Raw genomic sequence first — 20,832 nt, 5'->3', positions numbered from 1 at the left:
CTTCTACAGTTATATATGTCATCATGAAGAGCAAAAAGATTAATTGTGCCTGACATATTTAATTGCCTGATGCACTTACCCAGGTATAAGATGAATAGCTTCTTATTTTGATGTGTTGTTTTTAAGGGGCCAGAACAAGTCTAAATAGCAATGATTATGTTCTTAATAGTTAGATGTTTTGAACAAGAATAGCAACTGATGGATACCACACAAAAGGCGTCCCTTCACTAGTATAAATTTCATTTAGACTGTATTCATGAGTTTTGAATATACGAGACAAAATGTCACATTGAATATTATTCAAGGTGCAAAATAAAAATTGAACATTATAGTTCCACCATTTTCATTAATAAAAAAAAAAACAACAAACCAAACAGTTCTCATACAGTGCAAGTGATAGTCTTGTTTTTATAAATGCTTCCAATAATATTGCACAGTGGATCTGGTAAACCCAAACAGACATCGTTAGAAAACCTTGCAGAGCCTGTGTTCTTGCTATTCCAGGGGAGTGACCCTTCAGTTTCAGCAGGGATTTCAGTAAAGCTATTGATTTTGTGTGGAAGACGATCCAATACATGGTAGTATTGAAGGATAGCAATATAAGATTTCTGAGTACATTGGAAAACTGATAGCGAACCAGATAACAGAAAAAGACTTACTCATCTATAAAGCTGATTGTAATAGTTCAAAAAAAATCTCACATCTCCAACTGGGCAAACTAAAATAATGATTAATTAAAATAAAACAACTGAAATTAGACTGTGCTGTCTACAACATTTCCCTGTTTAAAGTGGTGGAGAACTACCTTTTTCCTAGTGCAGCAACAGAGATAATATACCTTAGACATGTGTAGGTATAATGGAGATGCACTGTGGCAAACTAGTACATCACGAGTTTCATTTTGCTTTTGGCCAATGGAGCAGCCCTTTACACATCAGTTGCGCAAAGATTCGTATAAATCTTGTCTGGAGAGAAGCGCTGGTCATCCCAGGAACACTACAGAGACATACAGAAAACTGTTTACTTCCCTTCAACACATTTAGGTACTACTATTCTGTCCTACTATTTTAACTAGTGGTAGAAAGTCAATTACCAGAGAGAAAGGGTTTGGAACTCCAAATTAACCTAATTACTTATAAACCAACTTCAAATTTTCTCAGGAAAATAACAGGACATAGGCCAAATAGACTTCTTCAACAATTTCCACTTGGATTAGATTAGTAAATCCAAGAAAAAAATTAAGGGCTCCAAACTGGAATGCCATAACAAAATTTTAAGGTTTTATATGCTAATCCAAAACTTTCAGTGAGATTCTTGCAACTTTTACTTCCCACCGATCACCACAAGTTCAGTGATTCTGGAGTCTTAACTCCCTGCTGTAAAAGAAACTCAAAGCTTTGCACTCAAGTATCTTGATGAAAGTATTTTAATTATTCCACCAATGAAATTGACAGCTAAAATCAGAAATTTTGCAGATTTATGTCATTGAGACTGTATGCAAACATAGGGTTCCTACCACACACATCTTTTTTTTTTTCCGCTGATTAATGAGCATATCAGATGATTTGGTAGACTGATGCAGGGGTGCTTTCCTTTGATATAGAAAACAGCAGAAACTGTGCACATAAATTCTTTCTCTGGTGGTTCAAAATTAAATTACACAAGCTACAAATAGTCTCTACAGACTACCAGGGATTCAGAAGAGTGTCTCCTCCACAATTCTACTATTTTACATTTGATCATTAGAGCAATTTCCCATCCCCTGCACATCCACAAGGGATGTTCTACTTTATGCCTTTAAAACACTGAATCAGATAACACAGGCACAAGATACATGCTATTCATGCTATAGTAGTCATGCTTTTCTATCTCTGAGCAGAAGAATGTGTAAGGACAAGAGATATGAGCATTCTGGTCCCAAACCACTATTGCTGTTGGAGTCAGTTTTCAGTGAGACACAATAATTCCTCTTCTTTCCTCATCCCTTTTGCTCTCATTTCTGTGCTCATTTACCTTTCTTCATAGTCAAATTAGTTCCTGCGACTGGCAGAGCTCAGCTTCAGTTCGCTATTTCTGTCTGCTGGGCACTTCACCACTGTAGCTTGGACAGGTGTGCAAATCTGACCCCGGGTAGCCAGAGTTTATAACACAATGCTTTAAAGCCAACTATCCCTTAAACAGCTCCCCAGAATTCTTCTGAAGTACTAGAACTGCAAATAGGAAATTCAGTTTTAGAAAGCTAATCTGGTGTAACTGTAAAAAAACACACACTCAAAGCTGATATCACACTTAGGTCAGAAATAAATAGCAAGCCTTGGACAGGTCAAAAGCACAGTTAGAGAGTATCATATCCTGTGGTTAATGTCACATTACCCTCCACACAGGGATTCAGGGGATGAGGGAAGGAAAAGCCAGGTACTTATACTGAATATTAACATACACTGCCCAAGTCCTTTTCCTATGGATTTCAGAAGCCATACTGTGATAACTAGTCCACAACAGCTGTGAATACTTCTCTCCAAAAATGGGTTAACTCTGCAAAGATCAGCATTAACTACACACATTTCTGCTGGAGATCTATCAGGTTGCTGTGCATAAAGGCTGCTCCCTGGCTGCATACCCTCCATGCAGGCACATGAAGCTCTAATTATGAGGAATATATACAGAAGAGTTTCTATGGGCTAAGGAGAAGCATCAACAAATACACTACCTCCTGAAGCATTTTTCAGTTCCTTTGTTTATGCTTGCATCACCATATGAGAGGCTGTTTCATACTTCACCATAAATAATGACTAATTTCTTACTTTTAAATTCCATTGTAAAATTCAAAACAAATGCTGAATAGCAAGCAGAAACTGAAAGGAAGTGATCTTTTGCTCTGAAAGCAGGACTGCACTTGCCCTATTTCATTACCAGTTTAGATATTGAGACTTCTTTTCTTTTGCAAAGTCACTTAAGGTCTATACAATGGAAATACCTCTTTAGTTTTTGCCACATAATTACATTATACACCTTTATTAATTATTATTTATTTATTGGTGCATTTATATGTTTTCTTGACTTTATCTCCTGATGGGGAGTGAAGGGCAATTCCTTTCTTCCATTCAAGTTCTGTTTCACCCTATTCCTGATGTACCTAATTTAAGAGTTCTTTGCCTCCTACTTCCCTAGAACCTGTTAATTTCTGGAAGTCCAGCATTAAAGTCATTAAGGGTGAGCACAGGGATGACTTAAGTGTCCTTATAGTCTAAGTAGTATGTCTGCAGTTAAGAGCAAAGAAAGGATGGAAGGAGAACTATCTACTCCTGTTGCCAAAGCTCATATGCTATTTCCACAGGTTTCCCTTCTCCATATGGAAAATTGTGAGACTGAAATTATTCTGTATTGCTACACTAGCACATAAATCTAATTGCCAAATAATCTGAGATTCCATATATGCCAACATAGACAATATTCTCCATTTCTTAAATATTCAACTATTCAACCATGCAGCTTTCTGGAATATAAGAGTAGAATAACAGAAAAGAACAATCCTGGCACTGAGAAAAAATCACAGGTGAATTTCTTGCACATCAGAGAGGCACAGAGAAATTGTTCTTTGATATACAGTATAAATCCTTTCCAAATCCACACAGATTAAAAATGCTTGTTGTCATATTTGTTTTATAGCTTAGCATCTTTATTTCCTTTATGCTTAAGATGCCCTAAACATATATGCTCACAAGTATAGCTAAACTGAAATAAGAAGGTTGGAAAGATTTATAATGTTGCCAGAGATGTCATATAGGCTATGAACAGGCAATGTATCACTGTAAGAACTACAAAAGTATTCTGCTTACCACTTCTTTTAAAGTGCATCTTTTCTTTTATCTATTTTTTTATTTATTCCTAAACTACAAATATCAGCACTAAAAGATAAATTATTCATTAGAACAGCCGTTTTGTCTCTGTCTTGCATGTGGAAATTGCAAACATAGCATTGATAGAATTATGTTTGAATTACGTTTGCAAAATTTATATCCAGTTTTCATTTTCTTACACTGACATTATGTAAACTGGGTCCTCTTTAGTCCCTTTCTGCTGTTTACCTGTACTCATATCTAGGTTCATGCTGAAAGGATTTCATACCTTTATGCTTCATGCATCACATTGTGTGTAACAGGGGAGAAATTTCTTTAGGTTTGCTAGGCTGGAATTCATCCCCCAAAACAAAGACGATAAAACCTAAGCAAAATACGTTCCACTACTATGTTTACCTGCCTGACAAACACAAAAACTATAAAATTAATAACAAAATTTTTTAAGTGTGTCTTGATCACTGCATGCATCTCATTTCAACCAAATACCTACTGCAAACAACTGTGATTGATTGTTATGCAACTGAGCAAGTACTCAGTTAAGTTTTGCAGTTCTTTTGTGTAGAGCTCCAGCAGGCAATCTTCACCAAAAAAAACCACAAGCCTAAACCAGCAACTCTGGGATACAACCCAAAATACATAGCAGCTCTCTAAACATTTAGAAGTGTTTTATCCCTTTCAGGGAAAAAAAAAAAAGAAAGCAACTGTTCTGAGGTCATTTGTACAAACCCCTAAATTATTCTGCTCATAGGGGAACTCCTCAAAGGAGAGGAAAACTTCTCATATTTAGACGATGAACCTCTATACAGATCTCTCTCCCCCCAAAAAAAAAACAAAAATACAACCAACCAAACAATTTGCTTAAAATTTCTATGTCAGAATAAATAAATTATACCAAAATATAACAATCTCCTAATCATGGTACTCAAGTACTGTTACTTCTTCACAACACCTTAAGAATACAACCAAACTGCCTTCCTATAATGTACAGCATCCACAACAATCAACAGCAGTCAATGAATTTTAATTTTGTGCTCACTTCAGTACATCTATTATGTTATATTTTTAATTTAAAACATATTAAAAAATGGTGTTATATAAAAATGAAACAGTGGCAAGTTTCTAGGGTGAAATGTAAAACTTATTTTCTAAACTTGTCTTTAGTGCTTAGTCTTTAAGTCTTCATTTTGTTGTGACTGTTTTTTGTGGTTATTTTTTGCCAGAGGACAGGGTCTTTCCAACTCCCCCTCTCAGGATGTAACTGAGTTATTTATGTGAAAGATTTAACTATTTATTGCAAAACAGCTAATTGTGTTTCAACATTCTCTACTTAAGAGGTATTATTATATGGTGCTGGATTCAAGTTTGAGAATTGGAATCTATTTACATACAGATAAAAATGTTCCCTTTTAGGGAACCATGTGTTGGGTTTTTTTCACTATTTGTGTTTTTCTCCAGCTATGTTGCTTTGGTATTACAGTGAGCAGCCCCATTTCAAGATATCAGCTGCCTCATCCATCTTCTTTGTATTTCTCCTTTGGAGTGTTCTCTAGGTATGCAAAAGGAAAAATCTGAAAAAGAAAAATCCAAAACTGTCTCCAATAGGAGATCTTGGTGAATGAAGAAAAAAAACTGCAGGGGAACAAACACAGGGAGAAACTAACTGCTGCTTTTTACATTTTATTTCATACAAAACTAAATGGAACATAGCTTGCTCTGAGTATATTGTGCAGAATACATATTCTTGTCCGTTTATATTCATCAGACCTAAATCTGGAAAGTGCTATCATTCCAACCAAGAACCAGAGACAGAATCTAACTCCTGTGTTGCTCCAGCATACAATAATGTGATCTATATGACTAGAAATCTCAATGTCCTCGTATGGGATGAAGATGTTATCAGTCTTTCTGAGCAATGTCCATTCAGTTTCCTGCCTGGACATGAGAGAGAACGACTAAAAGGCTAGAAAGTAACACAGCCCTCAAAGAACAGATGTCTGTTTTGAAATATTTCCTGGTTTATAACTGGAGTTAACCAAATCTTTCTGCTGCTCCACAAATTTAGATATAAAACTGCATAGAAACTTTTATCCATTACTTATCACAGACTAAACTAGCAATGGAAGCAGAGCACATCATTAGAATGAATTGCATTGTCTTCTTGCAGAAGGAATTATTTTCTGATAGATATCACCTGGGGCTCCAAAGGAGGCCCTTTCACCATTTGTGGGATTTTATATAAGGTATTTTGTGAAAAACTGTTGGCTTGCTTTTCAATGAATTTTAAAATTGAAGCAAAACAAACTGCATGTGTTATGTTTTCTGCCCCTTCTGTAAATCAAGAAAGCAGGAGCTTCCAAAAAAATAAAAATTAAGTATGGATCACTGCTAGACTTTAAAGTATTTGTTGGAGTACCTGATACTAACATTATTAGTGCCTTATTAGAAAATATTACAAAGATAACACAGCTCTGAAAAGCAAATTGGAATATTACACTCTCATCAAGTGTGAAGGCTGTAGCTTGCCGATCACTGACACAGTCATAGGAAGCCAGAATGGCAGCACAGAAGGAAGGATGTTTTCAAGAGCTTATCTCATATTAGTGATGTTCATTGTATATGGAAGGTTTAAAGAAATCATTTTATTACCAGCTTCTTATACTAACTCCTCTTAGAAATGACAGAAATCTCAACTTTTCCATGCATGTCTCAGATTTTACATTAATCTTTGTGGTTTTTGGGTTTGTCTTCACTCTCCTATGGACATTCTGACAGACGTTTATGATTTTTATAAAGAGCTTTACATGTTTATTTACTGCAGTGGTATATAAATGAACAGAACATCAAAGTGAATGACTGAATATTAAATAAATCAAAAGCATAGTTTCAAAAAGACTTGAAGTGGAAAAACATTTCATTTACAAAACTGTTAATTCATTATTTAATGTATTTACCTTCCTAATACTAATTCCAAACACTGCAAAGGCAATGCAATCACCAGCCCAACACAGATAGGCAGAAAATTGTTAAAGCTTTGTTTTTGCTGCAGGACACAGCCAATGATCAGTTAAGCTACACAGGTATACTTTCTTTCCACAAAAGCAGGTCAGAAATGACAGCTCTGTTTAAAGCTGTACAATAGAGAGGTGAAACACAGGAATATTAAATTTCCACAAAAAAAAAATCCCAAGAAAATTTACTTCCCCATGGAGAAACAGGAGAAAAAAAAAGGAAAAAATATTATCCTAAAACCTTGCCACTCTCTGTAAAAAACCCACAAGCTAAAACTAGAGCACTGAATGTTAAAGTGTGAATAAACCTTTTACAAAGTGAATGACTGCATTTCATGGCAATAATTTAAAATATAACATAACATGCAATAAATGAATTAAAATCAGATATTACAAAGCTTATAGTTACGCAGTCCAAAAAGTCCATCAAAAGAGGGATGAAGATGAAAGAAATTCGTTCAGAAATGTGGAATGAAGAATGAAATGGTCACATAGAAAAGGAATAACTCATAAGAAAACAATGCAAAAAAAGAACAATCTAAGGAAAAAAAAAAAGTAACAAAATTCCAAATTAAAATTCTTATTCCAGTAAGAATTTTTGGACATCATCTAATTCCTATGATTTATTATTTCCTCAGCAGAACTACAGCACTGAGAAACTATGGTGTTTATATGAATAGAAAATGATAAATGACACTGCAATCAGTAACATCTACTTTCTCTTTCATCAGCTAGTGGCCTGGTGCTGATCAGATGATCAAATCAAGGAGACTGAATTGGTAAACCAGCTGGAGAAAGCATATCTAATATGATTTAAAACACCAACAAGAAGAAGAGAAACAGAAGAGCTTTCTCATTTTGTTTTAGTTCACTTCTATCTGTAACAGTGTGAGTTCATTTACATCTATGAAAAGTGTGTATAAAATCCTTGTCTAATACTTTTATTAACTATAATTTATCCCCTCTCAAAGGGATAAATTGCATCACAATCCATATGCAGTGGAAAGAGAAGATCTTATTTTTTATTTCCTTCCAGTTGTATTTGTACAACATGAAATTTGCACGCAAAAATTATGAGAAATCGGTATTTTTACTCCCTTCCACTCCATCAGTCAAATAAGAAAATAATCAGAAAAGGGCACCACATCACACTGTTTTGTGATTTGAATTGACTGAATGAGAGTTTGACAAGCCTAAAAGGCCAGCAAGAGACACATAGAATCTCCCTCGTTAGATTTTTCACAACAGTGACTACAGAGAGCTATGAATGCACAGTACTATGAATAATAAAACATCTGTGAGTTACATAATGTCACTATCTATGTTCCAAATGGTATGCATACATTAACCTACAAATACAGGCTGGTATTATTTAATACAAAATCAGAAAAAAAAAAAAAGCTGTTTCTCAAAGGCCCTGGAAGTCCATTATGCTATCCAAATATCACATATTGCTCTAAGGAATGTAATGCTATTGTTATATCACAATAAAATATAGCCACTTCATCAGCTCTTAGTGACAGGTAGCAATATTTTTGGGAAATCCACTAACTTTAATAAAACTCTAAGTGAATATAAATTCTTGCCTGTTCAGCTGCTTGGAGTCTACAAAGAGGAAAAACAATATGAGGAAGCTTTATATATATTAAGACTCAATTTTTTCACATATATAGCCATTGAAATGCACTGTCAAACTGCTAACACATAGCACCTTCTGACAAGAAGAAAAATCTTTCTTTGTATCACTGCAGACTGCACACACCTTGATTGCAATCCTCTGTTTCAGAAGTACACCACCACCACCCTGATGACACATTATTTTAGGATTTGTATGTTTTGTGTTAGCTTTAATGAATTATGTGCTGCTTTTTCGTTGCTGAAGCCAGGCTTCTTTTTAAGCATATGTAGTACACTCTTGACAGTGTTATACAGAAATTGAACAGTAATTATAAAGGGGAATCAAAATTATGATTATTGTATATTCTTTTTAATGACTAGTTCAGAAACAGGAACACAGGACTATTGTTTCAAACACAAGTCTGAAATCCCTAGAGATTTAAATTAATATAACATTTTTTAAAAAAAATCAGCTTTTTTCTGTGTCTGTGAAATTACCTATTCTTTCAATTAGTAAAACACATCAGTTGATAAAAATATATGTTATTATTCTTTTGTAGGTCAATATCATTACATAGAAAAGTCTTTAATAATGAGTACTACACTGTTTATCACATAGTCATACTTAGAATAAATTTTGCCAGTTTATTACACTGAGACCTGATCCAAAACCCACTGAAGTCAATGGGACACATTTTTCTTTCACTTTCTTGATTCAGAAGTAGACTTTTGTAAAGGTAAATGCTCTTCACCCTTTGACTCTAGCATTCAGTACTCCAAGCCCATCTCACAACTGCTACCTCTGTTGTTATAACCTCGATAGCAAGCTAGTGTAGGAGAGGTTTATCCAGTACAAGGACTACAGGATTTACGAAATCAGATGAAAACAGATGGCCTCAGACTAAGTGTATTTAAAGGAGATTTTAATTTTTTATGAAAATAATTTCAGATTGGGTATGTAACCAAAACTCAGGTATGCATTTGATCTTATCCCAGAAACAATTCAAGACAGATCATCCAGGATACCATATGGACTGTATTTCATTCCACCTATTAAAAGTAGATTACAGAAGGAAAAAAGCTACTTACGATATTTCAAGCTTACCAGTATTCATTTGAATAAGGTAATAGTTGAGACAAGCATGATTGGCAACCATTCCAGCTACCCAAAGTACAAATCTCTACAGCAGAATTTCAATGGATTATGAAACTGAGTATCAAAAGATCTAGTGATAATTTGATCTTCCATTTTTTAAAAAAGTTATACTTCTTCAGGTATCATTATTCACATATTTTTTTCCTACAGAAAAAAAAAACCCAATATGTATATTTTCTCCTAAAATAAAGTGCCATACTGCAAAGAAGTATTATGAAAACTCTTAAGCATACACTGAAGTATTAGATATGTGCAATATGAAAAAGTCTGTTAATGTGCAAAAAACATGAAATGTGCACAGAGTTAGGAATTTGTTCTAAGGTGCCAGCCATTTATGCCTACGTCTAGGGACATCCAATTGACTTTTCTTTCCTGGTTATGGCATGTAAAGAAGCAGCCACTGCAGCTGTTCAGGCTCTGAGAGACAGATGCACAAACCAGAGAGATGATACAGATGTCCAGAACCTACTCACCTGCCATTTGGCTGAATTCACACCAGTTATTGCACGATTTGGATAACCATCTGTATTTCTGTCTAATACTGACACTTATGGGTCATATTTTTTAAAGAGTTAATCACTGAAGTAAGTTAAAGTGAGCATTTATGAAAATTCAACCCTATTTACTATATGCACTACAATAGCTGTTGTAATTCTCTCTTGGTGTAGTTCAATATGCCCAGCGTATTAGAGATCAAGCAGAGTCAGTACCTAGTGCAGTATAAGAGAAAATTTTTACTGTATTTCTAATGAATTATACAAAAATGAAATGGTAACATTTTAAGAACAATGCTTTTTTATGATAATAGTGGGGGAAAAAATCATTATTCTGAAAATGCAAAGCTGAAATTCTTATGCCAGAGTTCAAGAATCTGAGATTTTAAATCCAACATACAAAAGCACTCCACATGTGCAGATAAGTGTCCCAGAACTTTAGAATATTATGGCATCAATTAGCAAATTCCCATTGACACTCACAAAACATGGATATTATTTACTTAAGCAATCATCACCATGTCCTGTAATGTACGATATTTTATATTCATTTACTACACCAGAGAGTCAAAACACAGAAATCTAAGGTGACTTCTTTCACACCACAAAAAAAGATCAGTGTCATCAGCAAGAATGCAATGTAAGATCCCAAATTCTTACTCACCAGTTCTATGTAGTAAACCACACTGTTACAGATTATTCATTAGAAATTAATGTAGCTCATGCCATAAATGCAACCTTTACTGAGACAGGCACTCGGTAGGACAGAAGTATGTCCTATCATATGCATGTATTTTAGAAATGTAGAAATCTGATAAAGAATATCAAGGGAATTTTAGAAAATTAATAGACTAAATAGCATTTAAAAAATCTTCCATCTTCTTTTAAACCTCGCTAATGTTCCATCTTCTTGCATCATTTACAGTAATGAATTCTATAAAGCAGAGGTCCTGACATTTCTGTCTGACCCCCCCACAATTGTAAACTCTGTTTTTAGTACCTTTAACTGAGTTTGCAGCTTATTGCAATATGATCCAAAATAAAAAATGCTTTCCAAAAATAAATTCATATAAAAGTCTCCCTAACAACGTGTAAAAAACTGCTATATATTTATGAAAAGTCATCGTACTAGAAAGAACTTCTTGAGTGAAATAAAAATCTGTCTGGTGCTGCTCACTGACAGTTCTAATTTTAATGAGAATGATTCAAAGCAAAGTGCAGAAAGCTTCACAACACAATACAAAACGAAATCATGTTATTTTTAAAATCTAATGCTATATTTAGAAACTAACTTTACCTTTTAAAAAGGAGATTAAAATTTAAAAAACAGTTTATTAGCATTTCACCTGTGTTTTTACCATGTTGTATTTCAATATTAACGCCAGATATTGACACCATCAACATTAGAAAAATAAAAGAAAACTAGAAAAATAAAAGAAAACTAGAGACTGCCCCAAGTGAGTTTACTGGTTTTAGCTCCCTACGTACACTTCAGGTTCTTTAGGAATGTTCAGATGTCTGTACCTAATACAGGCACAAGCTTTCCTCAAAAGCTATAGTCTGATTCATAAAAATATCCAAACAGATGATCTCTGAAAGACAACAAGCTGAATTCAAGAGCTAGCCAGCGATTACCACTCCTTATCACTGCAAGATACTTAAACCAACTTCACACACTTTTAAGCATCTGAAAAACAAGGTGAGCATGTCATGACACATGTAACTGCATGGTCTTTCCCCTTTCACTAGCCTCTCTACACTACAAGCTTTTCATCATGCGTAGAAATACCAGACTAATTGCACCAGGAACTCTACCCATTTTATTCCACAATGCAGCTGATAGCTGTTTCTTTCAGACTCCCCGGAGCTTTAATTCACAACTTTCTAATGTTCTCCATGGGGAGTATTTCAAAAGGAGGGATGTAAGCAGGATGAAGGCAAACAAGAAAAACACTAAGTATCCCACGGCTTGTCTAGTTTCCCCTTAATAATGTAGGCTTCTAAGGGCAAAGCTTATGTATAGATGTGTCACTGCCAGCTGAGTATGTAATCAATGGTTTCAAAATACTGTTGAATTAATTACTTCCATACTATGTCTTTTTTCAGCTTGTTGAAAGTCTTTACTCACTATCAATACATTCACAATTCACAGTCATGAAATACTTGAATAAAACCAATATATCTATATTTGAAACAATCACAAAATAATAAGCTTCATTTCCTTCCATAATATGATACTTCAGGAAAAAAAAAGGTAATCTATAAAATATTTTTTTTCTTCAATGCAGTAAAGTTAAATTTAAAACATTCTTTGATGAAAGTGCACTGAAATATATATGCAGAATTGTCCCATACACATAATAATGAAAATTAACATCTGTTTCAAAAATTTGGCTAGGAGGCAGTTTACAGATGTTAAGCAAAAAAAAAGGATTTGCTCTGAAAACCAGTTCTCCCAACTTCAGTGAAACAGAAGACTTTAAAGTGTTTCTATAGTATCATACTACTCTTTACAGACATTCTATGGATCTCATCACCTTACAAACAGTTCATAGAACAAAGTAGATCAAACAGTTTTCTCTGACTGAGACAATGAAAATTTATTCTCTGATTTCACAAGTATAGCCCCCAAAAGGTTAGTACTAGTAGCAGACCTAGGAATGAAGATTGTCTCTCCTCACTTCTAGCCCTGCAACAGGTAATGCAAGCCTATCTTTCTTCCCCTCCATAGAAATGGCATTGTAAGGTTAGCAAAGTCAAATATGTTAACTATCTTCTATCATTAGGTATATGCTAAAGAAAACGAAGTGAAATGAGACATTTCTACATAAATGTGTCCTGTAGAATCACAGAATCATAGAACGGCTAGGATTGGAAAGGACCTTAAAATCATCTAGTTCCAACACCCCTGCCATGGGCAGGGATGCCTCACCCTAGACTGTGTCTCCCAAGGTGCTGTTCAACCCAGCCTTGAACACTTGCCAGGGATGGAGCATTTACCACTTCTTCGGGCAACCCATTCCACTGCCTCACCACCCTCACAGTAAAGAACTTCTTCCTTATATCCAATCTAAACTTCCCCTGTTTAAGTTTGAACCCGTTACCCCTTGTCCTATCGCTACAGTCCCTGATGATAAGTCCCTCTCCAGCATCGTTGTAGGTCCCCTTCAGGCACTGGAGGGCTGCTATGAGGTCTCCCTGCAGCCTTCTCCAGGCTGAACAGCCTGTCTCCATACGGGAGGTGCTGCAGTCCCCTGATCATCCTCCTGGTCTTTCTCTGTACTTGTAACAACAGTTCCATGTCCTTTGTATGTTGAGGACACCAGAACTGCACACAATACTCCACATGGGATCTCATGAGAGCAAAGTAGAGGGGCAGGATCACCTCCTTCGACCTGCTGGTCATGCTCATTTTGATGCAGCCCAGGATATGGTTGGCTTTCTGTGCTGTGAGCACAGAGTGAAGCCAGCTCATGTTCATTTTCTCATCAACCAACACCCTCAATTCCTTTTCCGCAGGGCTGCTCTGAATTTCTTCTCCACCCAACCTGTAGCTGTGCCTGGGGTTACTCCAACCCAGGTGGAGGACCTTGCACTTTGAGTTGTTGAATTTCATGAGGTTGGCATTGGCCCACCTCACAAGCGTGTCAAGGTCTCTCTGGATGGCATTCCTTCCCTCCAGCTTACCAACTGAACCGTATAACTTAGTGTCACTGGCAAACTTGCTGAGGGTGCAATCAATCCCACTGTCCATGTCACCGACAAAGATATTGAACAGGACTGGTCCCAACACCGACACCTGAGGGACACCACTTGTTACCTGTCTCCAGTTGGACATTGAGCCATTGACCACAACTCTCTGTGTTTGGCCATGCAGCCAATTCTTTATCCACTGAGTGGTCCATCCATCAATTTCATGTCTCTCCAGTTTAGAGATAAGGATGTTGTGAGGGACAGTGTCAAATGTTTTGCACAAGTCCAGGTAGATGACATCAGCTGTTCTGCCCTTATCCATCAGTTCTGTAGCTCCATCATAGAAGGCCATCAAATTGGTCAGGCATGATTTGCCCTTGGTGAAGCCATGCTGGCTGTCACCAATAACCTCGTTGATTTTCATGTGCCTTAGCAGGCCTTCCAGGAGAATCTGCTCCAAGATTTTGCCAGACACAGAGGTGAGACTGACTGGTCTGTAAATTCCTGTGTCTTCCATTTTCCGCTTCTTGAAAATGGAGATTATATTTCCCTGAGAAGTATCAGGGGGTTGGAGCACCTCCCACTTGAAGACAGGTTAAGAAATTTGGGGCTGTTCAGCCTGGACAAGAGAAGGCTGTGTAGAGACCTCATAGCAGCCCTCCAGTGCCTGAAGGGGACCTACAACGATGCTGGAGAGGGACTTATCATCAGGGACTGTAGCGATAGGACAAGGGGTAACGGGCTCAAACTTAAACAGGGGAAGTTTAGACTAGATATAAGGAAGAAGTTCTTTACTGTGAGGGTGGTGAGGCAGTGGAATGGGTTGCCCAAAGAAGTGGTAAATGCTCCATCCCTGGCAAGCGTTCAAGGCTGGGTTGAACAGAGCCTTGGGAGACATGGTCCAGGGTGAGGCATCCCTGCCCATGGCAGGGGTGTTGGAACTAGATGATCTTAAGGTCCTTTCCAACCCTAACCATTCTATGATTCTATGATTGAGCTTAAGCACATTTAATGTTCCTCTGAGATCAAGCCACTCTCTAGTCTCAGGGAGAGTGATTATAGAGTTTCACCCTAAATATTAGAAAACCAATTCAAGCTGACATGAATGGGTGTCCAGAGATGCCTACTTCATATAATAAAATGTCTCCATTGTGAAACTATACAGCTAGCTTAAATGAAACACCAAGCTTTACAATAATAATAATCTACCAGTTAAAAACATTCACGTGTACCTGGTTACATTCTAACTCACTTCTTAGAGGTGCAAGGTGAGACTCTGGCATCTGGCTAGACTTATCTTTACTCTCTGTACACTTCTACCATTCTCACAATACAGGGCACATAACAGAAGTAATGGTCATTATTCTAGCAGTAAAAAGAAAAGCAGTTGGACATTTATTATGTAGAACTATGCCTATACAGTCTTCTGAGGTTACTTAGTCCATATTCCACTCTTTTGCTTGCATTTGCTAAAATAAAATTGCTCTCAACAGTATTCAAGAACTGAATACTTTTTTTTTTTTCCTGAAACAACAATTATCTGTGTATAGTTTCATAGTTTAAAGAAAGGTTATTTTGCGTCAAAAGCTAATTTAAAGTCCTGCTACTTTCCTGAATAGAAACTCTGCAAAATGTAGCATAAACAGATAATTAAGCCTGATAAGAGAGGCTACAGAGCATAATTAGGTTTCCTGAAGTCCTCCAGAACATTTTTCTCTGTCATATTTCTTAACGATAATATACAAATAAACATGGTATTAATATGTATAAACAATAAATAATAGAAATCTTTTGGAAATTGGTTTGGTTGGCACTTGCTATTCAAAAAAGAGTTTCTGGGTTAAACTGAGGCTGCTTAAATGCAGAAGATAAGATAAATTGATTTAGAAGAAAATTAATTTTAAACTAGATTTGAAAACATTAATGCCTTGAATTCCACTGCTGAAGAATACTGAGGGCTCTGTTGTAACTGCCAGGGAACATAATAATTTTTTTTTTTTTTTCCATTAGCAACATCACTCTCTTAGAAAGGGCAGCAAACACTTTTCCTGTAATAGATAGCTCTGATACAATTTTCCTTTGATACTAGAAATACACTGTTGAAACAGTAATCTACTGGGGTATGATGAAAAACAGCAATTTAACTGTGGCTTCTTGATATGTTCAGACACATTCTAACTAAAACAAATAGCTTAATTTTAAACAATGAAACTGTGTAAGCATGTTCATTGTGCTGGAAAGGGTTATTTAAGGCATTCATCACATATTACACTCAATGTAGATTCTTGTAAAATATTGAGAAAAGTATAGAAGCTGTAACAGCATTTCACATAATTATAGTTTTCCCTAAATGTGATGTCAAAAGTCAAATATAATGTCTGCAAGCACGTTTTTAACCCAGTGCAAAAGGGAGATAATCTTGAGTTCGGAAGTACGCATAATAAGCATACATTGGAAATTTAAATGTAGCCACTGCATTTGAGAGTAAAAAGCTATTTTGTCTTAGCTCAACAAAATGCAGTGAACTTAATCATCCTCAAACAGTAAAATGAGTAATGGGTTAAAGTATGGATTATCACACCAGATTTTTTTAAATGATGAGTGAGTAAATCCAAGCCTCTGTGCTTACAGAGCTAAATGAAGCTTGCAGGAAGAGTAGGGACATAGGTTTTTAACAAGCCTGAAAAATCTCAAGAGAAGATTTTAAGGTTTTTATGAACCTTTGCAAAAACAATTTGATTAAATTAAATTATTTTGTTCACTCTGAGATTAAATTGTAGTCTAGGTGTTGGAAGTTTGCTTAAGTTAATCCTTTAGTTTAGGTTTGATGGATAACTTACCACATTGAGTACTTCTTCATCTATATTTAAATTTGTGATTGGCATCAGTAAGAGTGCCTCTACAAGCTGTGTCAATACACAGCCCCCAAAAGTACAACCATTAATAAGAGAAAAGAGAGCATGTGCCACACAGCTCCACTTCCCACTAGTTGCCACTTTCTGTATTATTCCTACTAATAATTTATCTAACTTGTGTTTTAGCTACCTAAAGTAATTGTGTATCACAACTTCTCTGATAGTTTGCAACTGACCTTGTTCTTTAGTGGTCTTGTATAAAGCAGACATGAGGATAAAGTGACACTAAAAGATGAGTTATCTTTACTCATAAAAGCAGTTTCACTGGGTTTATTTGGCTTGTCCATACAAGTATGGCAAGTCAGACTTGGCTTTAAAAGTTCGAACTCACGCTCTTAAAAGGTATGAAAATGAGAAGCATATGGATGTACTTTTATTCTCACCCATGCAGACAATGGCAAACAGAAAGTAGAATGTCACTTGTCACAAATAGGCTTTCACTCCCTCATTCTGATGGAAAAAAAAAGACGTTGCCCAACAATGAAACAGCCATAGGAGGCAAATAGAAAAGAAATAGTTGAATAAAGCTGTATCATCACTTACAATTCTGAAACTCCCAGTGTCTTGCAAGTTGATGTCACACAAGAAAAAAAAAATCATTTGGTCTCCCATTTTTTGTTGACCTTTCCCCACTGGTGCTGTAGCAGAAAGAAATTGTGCTTTCATTCTATGCAAATTGCTTGGCTGCTAAACTCTAAAATCTGAAAATTATAGTAGTTGCACAATATTTTTCAAGGGTCCTCTCTTGATAATTGCTTCTGACCAGAAAACTAAATACAGGAGAATGAAATTGCAATGAAGACTTTTTTTTTCTTTTTTTCTTTGTTCGCAGTTGCAGAATGATTTTATTGAAAACCAGAGTTGCTGTTTCTGAGATAAGAATCTGACCAGAGGTCCTTAGCATCTGTCTTTACAGTTCCAGGTTAAACTTTTTTTTTTACTTACTAAGATAATGTCTATAGTCAGAAAAAGGCTGAAAATTTCACAGATATATTTGCATATTTAATGTATTTATTTCTGAAAAATATTACATGTTAAATATTATTTGAAATTTTTTTCTTATCTTGAGATAAGCTTTAAAACTGCTCTGAACTGATACTTCATGGTCAATGGATTGCAAGTATTTCATATGCCATTTTTAACCATCTATTGAATTAAAGGAAAAGGCTAGAAAATAGAAAGAAGAATCTCTATGCTGATTTTTCTGATAAAGCTGATTTTTATACTGATTTTTATATGGTCCTTGATATTCCTAAACAATGCACCCAACTGAGAACAGTGCTTTACTTGATCTCTTTTGTGTTTTTTCCTTCTCATTCCTGTAGGTATTAACTTTAATTTCCTTTTTCTCTGTATTTCATTAATTTCCATAGGTTTCTTCTAAGCAGAATTATAAAAAGTCTCAATGTGTTCTCCTTTCAATGAGTTCCAGACAAGTAATCAAGGTTAAATAAACAAAGTACATGTAGAACACCCAAATCAATTAAAAAATGGAAGAATTGATTTTTTTTTAATTTTAAATCTGCTCATTGATTTTGCTCACAGAAAACAAAATCAATACAATAGAAGTATACAGGCTTCGAAGTTTGATAATATATCAGTACAGTAAAGAGAACAAAGCCCCTACTGTATCATAAATTCCTCTACTTGGAACTATTTACAAGTGGAAAAAAGTAGTAGACCAGTTTTGAAGGAATAAACACGAAGCAGGAGCTAATTCAGGCATAAATGCATAACAATCAGGAGATAAAAAGATTTTTTCAGCATTATCATTTATACAGTTGAAAAGCCGTATCATGAAGGAGAGTGAGTGATAACGTACACTTCAGTTACAAATATAATATGGCTTCCTCACTCAGTTATAGTAGCTTTACATCAGAAAATTGTAGGGGCTGAAGTTATGCTTTATTCATAAGAAAAGGAGCTTTTAGAAAAATTATTAATACTTAAAAATCCTCTATTGTTGTTCCTTAAAATGAAGTACAGAAAAGAATAAATTCTTTAGGAGAAAATATTCAGAAATTCCTTTCTCTAAATCATAAGCTGATATTCTATATAATGTAATATCCAAATATACATATATATAAAATATAAAAATTGGCATATGTATATAAACTGGAGTTGGGGTATAGTCTCTATTTGATGTATATAGCTTAATAGTGACTGCAGAGTCACAGGTCTGCCTTACATGTGGTTTGGATATTGGCAATTGCATAATCCTTGGCACAATTTTCTAGTCTAGTGGGCTCTAGCCAATGAACTGACTTGTGTCTGACAACCAAATGTTATGTGTATACCTGTGAATGACTTGATTTCCCTGTTTGCTGGTAGAGTCATTTAGTGTTTTGGTTTCTTCTCTGTGTCTACCCCAATTTCTTTGTAGAGACATTTTTCTCAGCAAAAGCTGAAGACCCAAGACTGCTTTGCCTAATTGCTCTCCCCCACTTTGTCTCAGGTCCCCAAGTAATACAGACTTCCAAATATGAAAACTATGTTTGGATTTCCAGAAATTCAGTCCTGAGGTATAATTTTTTTCTTTGTTTATCTAGCACATCATCAGGGTTGTTCTTTTTTTTTTTTCAGCAAACCACAAAAAGCAGATTCTCCTGGAAGGCATGCTAAGGCACATGAAAATCAACAAGGTGGTTGGTGACAGCCAGCATGGCTTCACTAAGGGGAAATCCTGCCTGACCATTTGGTGGCCTTCTATGATGGGGCTACAGAACTGATGGACAGGGGTAGAGCAGTTGATGTCATCTACCTAGACTTGTGCAAAGCGTTTGACACTGTCCCTCACAACATCCTTGTCTCTAAATTGAAGCGACATCAATTTGATGGATGGACCACTCAGTGGATAAAGAACTGGCTGGATGGCCGCACACAGAGTTGTCGTCAATGGCTCAATGTCCGGCTGGAGACCAGTAACGAGTGGTGTCCCTCAGGGATCAGTGTTGGGACTGGTCTTGTTTAACATCTCTGTCGCTGACATGGACAGTGGGAGTGAGTGCGCCCTCAGCAGATTTGCTGATGACACCAAGCTGTGTGGTTCAGTTGATACGCTGGAGGGAAGGAATGCCATCCAGAGGGACCTTGACATGCTTGTGAGGTGCGCTGATGCCAGCCTCGTGAAGTTTAACCATGCCAAGTGCAAGGTCCTACACCTGGGTCAGAGCAATCCCAGGCACAGCTATAGGTTGGGCAGGGAAGAGATTCAGATAAGCCCTGTGGAGAAGGACTTGGGGGTGTTGGTTGATGAGAAAATGAACATGAGCTGGCAGTGTGCGCTTGCAGAACAGAAAGCCAACCGCATCCTGGGCTGCATCAAAAGGAGCGTGACCAGCAGGTCGAAGGAGGGGATCCTGCCCCTCTACTCTGCTCTTGTGAGATCCCATGTGGAGTATTGTGTGCAGTTCTGGTGTCCTCAACATAAAAAGGACATGGAACTGTTGGAACAAGTCCAGAGAAGGGTCACGAGGATGATCAGGGGACTGGAGCACCTCCCGTATGAAGACAGGCTGAGGAACTTGGGGCTGTTCAGCCTGGAGAAGAGAAGGCTGCGTGAAGACCTCACAGCAGCCTTCCAGTATCTGAAGAGGGCCTATAGGGATGCTGGAGAGAGACTTTTCATTAGAGACTGTAGTGACAGGACAAGGGGCAATGGGTTAAAACTTAAACAGGAGAAGTTTCGGTTGGATATAAGAAGGAAATTCTTTCCTGTTAGGGTGGTGAGGCACTGGAATGGGTTGCCCAAGGAGGTTGTGAATGCTCCATCCCTGGCAGTGTCCAAGGCCAGGTTGGACGAGGCCTTGGGTGATATGATTTAGCATAAGGTGTCCCTGCCCGTGGCAGGGGGGTTGGAACTAGATGATCTTAAGGTCCTTTCCCTAACGATTCTATGATTCTATGAAATACGTCCTTAACTCAAACACTGAAAATTCAGTCTTGTTCACACTCATCTCCGAGTTACTAATTGAAGCAATCATCTAATCAAATTTCAGCCCTTTCAAAGATGGTACAAAGCAGAAAACTGTAAGTTTTTTCATCCTATTCATATTCTTAAATTAGATGGTATTTGATCCTGTTCCTCCA

General features: G+C 36.5%; 1 protein-coding gene across 8 annotated transcripts in view; it reads right to left on the bottom strand.

Annotated features, from left to right (window-relative positions):
* Positions 1 to 20,832, bottom strand: part of PCDH7 (protocadherin 7) — a 296,359-nt gene that overhangs the window by 212,652 nt on the left and 62,875 nt on the right. The gene's annotated exons all lie outside the window — the stretch shown is intronic.

This window comes from Pezoporus flaviventris, unplaced genomic scaffold, assembly GCF_033815535.1.
Source record: "Pezoporus flaviventris isolate CSIRO_AGI_PZ_B2104156 unplaced genomic scaffold, CSIRO_AGI_Pfla_v1 ptg000002l, whole genome shotgun sequence".
NCBI lineage: Eukaryota > Metazoa > Chordata > Aves > Psittaciformes > Psittacidae > Pezoporus > Pezoporus flaviventris.
Note: the sequence above shows the minus strand (reverse complement) of the source record. Positions and strands in the feature narration are given on the sequence as shown.